Here is a 7,963-nt window from a genome sequence, read left to right on the forward strand (position 1 = left end):
GAAACTTTCATAGGTCACGAATAACAAAACACAATTTAAATTATTATTTTTCAACTCAAATAAAGGAATGTTGTAGTACCTAATTAATAAAATATTTAAAGACAAATTTTTGATTCTTTACTAAAGAAAAATAATATATTAGATTAATGAAATCTACTGTTTAATACATACCATAAAGGTGCGGTATGTAATTTTAAAACAAACAACTTAATAATCAATAATCATTATTTATTCCCTGGCGACGATTTACCGACTCGTAATTCTAGTGTGTAAATAACATTAATTTGAATTAATTGTGTATTTAAATGATAACTATGATTTTGTAATAGTGCTATAAATAACCATATTTAAAAGAAAAATAACTGCAAATGAAAATATTTTAATCGGTTCAAAGCGCAGCGAGATTTTATCAATATCTTTAAGCGCTTCGTTTCAATTTAATTATTTTTACAAAGAAACATTCTTTCAATATGAATTCGACTAAAATTTAACAATTAGATACGCAAAATAAACGCACTGATGTCTTTGAAAGGTCAAAAGTCATTGGTAGGTATTAAATTCCTTTCTACACACGTCATTTATAGACCGGGAGATACTGACACAAAATTTCGAGTCATTTGTAACAAGGATGGCGGTTCTACTGGGGTCTTAGTACGCAATGACAAAAAGAAAAATGATGGTGTGAACGCTGGTACCGGTGGCTTAGTCGCGTGGGCGTTTGTCGAACTCGTCGGAAAAATAGCGAAAGTCAAACGATTTGTAACACAAAAATTTTAGAATTTACCGATAGCCCATAAAAAAGTAGTAGGCGGTAGTGTCATGCCATACTTTTCCGGTGTGACTTACAACCCGCCATACCGACGCGAATGTGTTGATTTAAATAAAACAATCATTCAACCATTTGTACCAGGCTAACTTTTGCACAGGTAACTATCGTCGTGCAGCCATTTACGAAAATCGCCATGCCACACTTTTCGGACGATTCCAAATGGTCGCCATACCGCCGAAAATCTGCAAAAAATTTTTATTTCGCCAAACTTTTTGTACCAGTATTGCATTTGGATTTTTGGAGAGTATTTGATAAAATGTGACCATTATTATATTTGCCATACTTCTAGTAGGGGGAAAAAGTGCTGTCATACTTGAAAACTTAATTTATTATTAATTTATATAAGTGAAGATTTCCAACACATAGATCTTTGAAATTTTGTATTTATATTTGTTGATCCTCAAACTTACAGGAAAAATAAGTGCCATACTGTTACAAATCGTTTGACTTTCGCTATTTTCCGACGAGTTCGACTAACGCCCACGCGACTAAGCCGCCGGTACCAGCGTTCACGCCATCGTTTTTCTTTTTGTCATTGCGTACTAAGACCCCTGTAGAACCGCCATCCTGTTACAAATGACTCGAAATTTTGTGTCAGTATCTCCCGGTCTATTATAAACACCTGTCGAAGGAACAATAATTCGACATTCTATTACATCATGCAATGGCTTCAAGTCTCACCATTTCCTGTTTAACCAATAATAGTATAGTTAGGTAAGTGGTCATTGACCCTCATGTACTCGAATGTCAATTTTGTTGTGTATTGTGGTATTACAATGATCTATGTCTGTGTGCTTCTCGTATTTGAGTTTCATAAGAATGTGTTTATGTAAATCGTATATTTATTCGTATGCCTATATGTAGTAGTTTATAACATGGAGACTTTTCATCGTAATAGATAGGTAACACTATTGACAATTACTAAATAATTAATTAAAGGATTTGTAACGGATTTAAAATACGATTTAAACGGTGTAGGTATTTATTGTTGGTTTTATATTTAACTACGTGTATGATATTCATTATGCATATAAAATACAATGACTAAATTACAAACGATCAGTTAGGTAGGTATATTGCCTCTATAGTCCTAACTAACTTATGGCATTTATTTTTTGCAATTTTATTTAACTCTATAAAAGACTTTTATTGATCTACCAGGATGTACATTAATATTCACAACGCGGAATATCATCGCGGTGATTAATAAAAAATGTCATAATTCTATAAATCATCTCTATTAAATAACGTGTTATGAAGTATTTTGATTGCTTTTTAAAATGAAATAAAACAACAATACGAACAATCCTAGTAATTCCAAGAAAATATCCTTGATACTTGATGAAATCATCAATTTTAGTTATTAAAGACCGCAGAACATTATTAGTATGTACGCATTTAATTGAATTTGCATTAAAGCTCCACAACAATACGATATTGTGCCTACGTAGGCGTAAATCAGCGGTCCCATTGTTAAAATTAAGCTTATCTCTAACGTTTGATTTTGTCATTAGATAAACACGTCATTGCAATCAGTTAATTACCTATGTACAGAACTACAAGCAATTCACATAGTACGTATATTGAAGGACCCGTATCAAGGAAATGACTAAATGTTATTATAGATACATTCTCGGAGTATAGCGTCTTGCTACGTTGGTGTTATTATTTTAAATGGCATTACTTTACGAGTATGGGCAACTTGCATTGGCTAGTATGGTTAATAGTGCTCTATGGAGTCATATCTAGTTAGATGTACATATGGATGATATTTTGAATAAGATGCATGTTTGGAATATTAGTACCTATAATTATAAAATAAATAAAATATTTATTTAAGTGTAATTAATGTATTGTGAAACTTTCAGAATCATGAATACTAGCAAGACTTTTTTTTCGTTTGTCACTAGTGTTATAAAGCACCATCAAAGCAAATTATGAGAGTATATAAAAACAAAAAAATGCTAAGTGCATTTCCTAGCAATGGAAGTTAAACCAGCACAAAAAGAATCCACAAACAGTAGACTAACTGATTCCGAATTAACAGATTCGGAAGTCCAACTCGACTAACAACTACAGTAAGCAGTTTTTAGCTCTGGCTTGAAAATAGAGCGACGGGTCAATAAAATCCCTATAATATGAGTTCGATATCTATTATTTGTAAGGTAAATAGAAGTTTTGTGGGTGCAGTGGTCTGGTGCTCGTAACTTCAAACGTCTTGAGAGCTAGTTTGAACGGAAAGTAGGGTTTGTGTAGAGTGTAGAGTCAGTCTGGAAAAGGGATGTTTCGCCCAGGCCACGTCTCAACTGGCCTACGTATCTTCTGTTTTTTGTTACCGAATATTGTTGTCTCAAATAATGTTTATTACGTATTCTTTTGTTTTTTTTTCTAACATTGCAATTTAATGTTCAACAAGTACTTGGTCAAAAGTAAAACCTGGATAAAATTTCATACATTTAAATAACTACAAAATGATTCTCCATTAGTTTTTGTACAATAAATCAGTATTAGTAAAACCGTATGAAAACATTAAGCAGGTACTCGTATGTCCAATGAAAATAGCCTTGAATCCAATGTGACCTCGAGGACCACTGATGTTTTTCTATTTGTACACAATAAACCATTTAATTAGCATAGCATTAGCGAAACCGAATGTTGGCTTGTTACGTAAAATATACGAGAATATTTTTTGTCATTAGTACCTACAGCCGCAAAAGTGTAAGCCACGTGGATTAAAACACGTTTTTGTATGAACATGCTATTTAGAAATTACGTATTTTAATGGATTTTTAAAGAGATTTTATTCATTATTACATTGTGCCCGTGACCGTGTATTATACAAACCGTCGGGCAAATATTAATGAGTATATCGCGTTTAAAAGTTTAATTTTAAAATGAAACAATAGAAGCATGCAATCAAGGCCCTTACAGATCATAATAATATTATCTTGCTTTCAACCAAGCAGATTCTTACTTGAGATGTATTTGAATATTTCTAATAATATAATAGCTACCTATACTCCACAACCAACCACTACCAATCCACATACCTATTTACTTATGTCTGTCAACTTATTATTACTGCCTTATCATTAATCAAAAAATTTAATTCTTAAGTTCCACATCCTAGACAGACGAAAAGTTTGTAACACATATCGAATAGGATATACGTAAAAATCTATAAACCAATATATTATACGTTATATTTAATAACTTTCTGAACTACGAAGTTATAAGATAAAGCATTGATTTGTCCGTTTCCACACATCTCTATATACAGCCATTGTTTCCGCCAGTAACCGCAGCGCTGAAATGCGTTTTCCGTAACATTTTATTGTTTATAGTATCTTGGGTGAATTATGTCTTTGTAAATTTAATTTTAAAACATTTCTGAACGATTTGTACTAAAAACGTTCACTCACTATAGTTAAATATTTTTCGAAATAAACATAGTAACCTCAGGAAAGTCATCGTATAACATTGCAAAATAATAGTTAATTTGGCTAGAACTTATTATATAGCTTTCCGCCCGCGGCTTCGCCCGCGCAGTCAAAGAAAAACCCGCATAGTTCCCGTTCCCGTGGGATTTCCGGGATTGCGTCATTTTCCCGGGATAAATAGTAGCCTATGTCCTTTCTTGGGTATCAAAATATCTCCATACCAAATTTCATGAAAATTGGTTCAGAAGTTTAGGCTTGATTGAGTAACAGACAGACAGACAGAGTTACTTTAGCACTTAAAATATGTAGATTGTAGAGTTCTTGTGCTTTTTCAGTATACGAATTTAATTTTAGTAGAAACATAAACCTGTATTTGGATTGACGAAATAACAAACTCAAAATCAAAAATTTCGTTTCTATTTTTTCTTCAAATTCCACTTAGTCAAAAACTAATTGGCACTCATGATCAACGATCTGCACTGTTTTAATATGAAATATTGTATCACTGGAAAATGGTCCATATTTGGTAAATACAAAATCCACATTCGCTTGCGCATTTTCTGAATATGAGTTGAAAATACGTCGTACCTGCGGACAAAGGCAGATTACAAAATTACACCGCAAGTTGTTTCTAGTAGTGTTAATGAGACTCCTTGTGCGGGACATAATGGAACAATGAGGAAGTTCTTTTAAATTTTTAAAAAATATTTTCTTACAAGCTAACACCTACAGTACAGATTAAACACACTTAGTAAGTATATTAGATCCCGCACACGCTAGAAAATCAAATTTGCTGTATCACGCTACAGTGATTATGCCATGTTTAACAAACTCGGCAAAGCATAAGCTGAAACTTTATTAAGAATTTAAAACGTGTAAAATGCTTAGTTTATAGACGTTATTCATTAATTATTTATTAAATATAAATGATTTTAATATTTAATACAATATTCTTATACTTTGAATTGCAAATTAGTGTACATTTTAGGTAGATCGTTTTTTATTTTTTGTCAATAAAGATATTGATCTTTATTCAATAGCAATGTAAAGAAGAAGTCGAAGTTCGATCCCAAGAGAGATAAAAAATGTCTCGCTACAAAAACTATTCAGCTGACTAACGTCAAATAGACATTACTTTTATTGAAATGCACCTGTTCCCTTAACATGGAGCTCGAGGATTCTGTAAAAAATGTGATTAGTTAATATGAAGACCGTTGTAAAAAAGTATAAAGTTTGGAATTCTCAATATAAGAGTAGAGTATTATAGCTTTTTATATATTATCTAGTATAATATGATAAAAGACATCTAATTATATCGATAATTACTTAATTTATAATAGATTTTGACTAAATATAAAATATCTATAAAATAGGTAGACGTACTTTATTTAGTAGTATCTATTCCATCTATTGAATATATTATTTTTTATTTATGAGTTAGGAGGTAGTACAATGTATATAATATTGTCACTTGTCTTCTCAAACTGTGCATGATTGCAAACAGAGCAGAGGTCTTATATGTAAAAAAGTTACGTACCTTTCCATTCATAACTCACACATGCACACACATTAACCATATAAGATGTGATAGAGGAACTATTGCTAACTCTTCATACAAATATAAACTTGACCTTACATATCTATGAATATATCTACACATATAGCGCATAGATATCACAGTACTGTCGTAAGCACGTGGTGCATCCTGTGAGCAAACTCCGGATATAAAACAGACAATCATTTGAGGATGTATCATTATTAGCAATTGCATGTAGATTATATAATAAGACGATTAATGTTTATGAGCGTCTTCTTGAATAATCTTTGTATGAAGTTATTGTAGAGCTGTTTTGGTTACAATAGTTTTCTGCGCATGCGTGGTAAATGTCAAAAAGTTGTAATACCTATATAAATAGTAAATCTTATTGGTCTATTTCTTCTTATTAGATTTGTGAATGAACTGGCAATGATGAATGTTCTATATATAATACCTACCTACAATTTTTAAAGACTTTCAACACAACTAGATTTTTCATCATTCAAGCTGACACAAGATTAAAAAATAAATATATAATATAATATTCTTATACGCTTAAAAAAATGAGCAACGAAAATAAATAAAACACCAGACTACATAAAAATGTACATGATTATTGTTTTAGCTGTCAACGCTAGCAACGGATAAGCCTATTCGTGAATATTAAAAATACATATAAAAATCAAACAAATGTTGCCTGAATGTCGATGGCATCAAAAATTTACGCGGTTGTACGAATGACGCATCAATTTTTTAATGTCACTAAATCAATCGCTGTATTTTTACTATACCGCTTCGCTTATAATTATAAAACTATTCATTTGATACATCTGCTTTGCTTATTTTATCTATATTTTATTTAAATTATAAAAATTAAAAAAATACGACAGATTAAAAATAAAACCCAAATGCTTAGCAACAGATTGCGCAATCTCGAAGAGGCATGCAACTTGAGAATGTGTATATTGCTTAAAATATGTTTACGAAGTGCGAGTGAGACAAAACCTGTTGGGATACCTAACATTGTGATGACGTCACTCTGAAGACAGACCTTCAGAAAGCAACTGGTTATTTACAAAAAAAAAGAAAACAAAAAATAACACCGAGAAGTCGACCCGGCGCACAAGCTTTACCAAGGAAACATAATGTTTATATGAACTTTTTTCATACCTGCATACTATATAATATGTATTATTATATTCAAATATACTCGACTCACCTTAGAAAGAAGAGTGCGCGCGCAGGTAGATACAAAAATCCCACAGGTGAACGTTCGGCTTCAAATCCAAAAAAATGGTAGAGCAAACAAATATCACACACTCTTGCACTTTTTTATTAGTAATCCACTGCGAGTTTCCACTACCACTGGGCTGCACTTGATTTGTTTATAAAGTTTTTATACTACAATTAACAAATTCGGGGTTACCAACTGCGCATGCCTGAGAAACACGCGCGAGTTTCAAACGTGATTTGCTCGTAAGTTACTAACACTTCACTTCACTACTCCACTTAGTTTCCAACTAAGATCCTATTCATAATAAACTTCCACAAACTTTCTTTAGACCGGCAAAAATCACTTACTAGTTGTCAAATAACAAAACGCAACAAGTTGTCGTTCCCACGAGAGGTCTGTTAATAGGAATAATCTTGATATTATGCCTATAAAACTTGCGTGTGTCGGCGATTCACCGGCTCTACCTGTGCTAAGTGAAGGTCGTGTTACAAACAGTTGAAAACTTCGGAGCCGGTAAATAATATGAATCCGCACGTGACACTGTCAAAATAAAACACCGGTAAACACTGTAACACTGGAACTCACTCAATAGGGACAAAATCTATGTGTGTAGAGGCGATAGGTCTGAGCGACAAATTAAACGAATAGAAAAGAAAATAAACGAAGAATACTAAAATCGGCGTCTGCGAAGCCGAGCGTCCGACACTCCTGCTGAGCGGTGTACTAAACGCGAGAGGCCGCACGACCCATCCCCCCCGCGACCGCGCTCGTGCCGCCCGCGCCCTGCGACCCGCACCCAGACGTCGTATGAAAAGTTTATGTTAAAAAATCTCAAGTGCACGAGAGTGAAGTCCCTCAATGGATGGGAGTAGGCTATTCGGTGCGTTTGTTTACGCGGAGGGCCGTCGCGGCGCGGCCGGTTC

At 33.1% G+C, this 7,963-nt stretch overlaps 1 protein-coding gene across 1 annotated transcript in view; it reads right to left on the reverse strand.

The window, feature by feature from the left end:
• The window catches only part of heph (polypyrimidine tract-binding protein 1 heph), a 348,701-nt gene extending 340,971 nt beyond the window's left edge, over positions 1 to 7,730 (reverse strand). The window contains exon 1 of the mRNA XM_090107154.1: positions 7,026 to 7,730. The gene's annotated coding sequence lies outside the window, so the exon portion shown is untranslated. The remainder of the gene's footprint in view (positions 1 to 7,025) is intronic.
• Between the last annotated feature and the right edge of the window lie 233 nt (positions 7,731 to 7,963).

This window comes from Colias eurytheme, chromosome 11, assembly GCF_061535395.1.
Source record: "Colias eurytheme isolate Ceu_HAF_F1 chromosome 11, ilColEury1 Martin Lab GWU primary, whole genome shotgun sequence".
In the NCBI taxonomy this organism is placed as follows: Eukaryota; Metazoa; Arthropoda; class Insecta; order Lepidoptera; family Pieridae; genus Colias; species Colias eurytheme.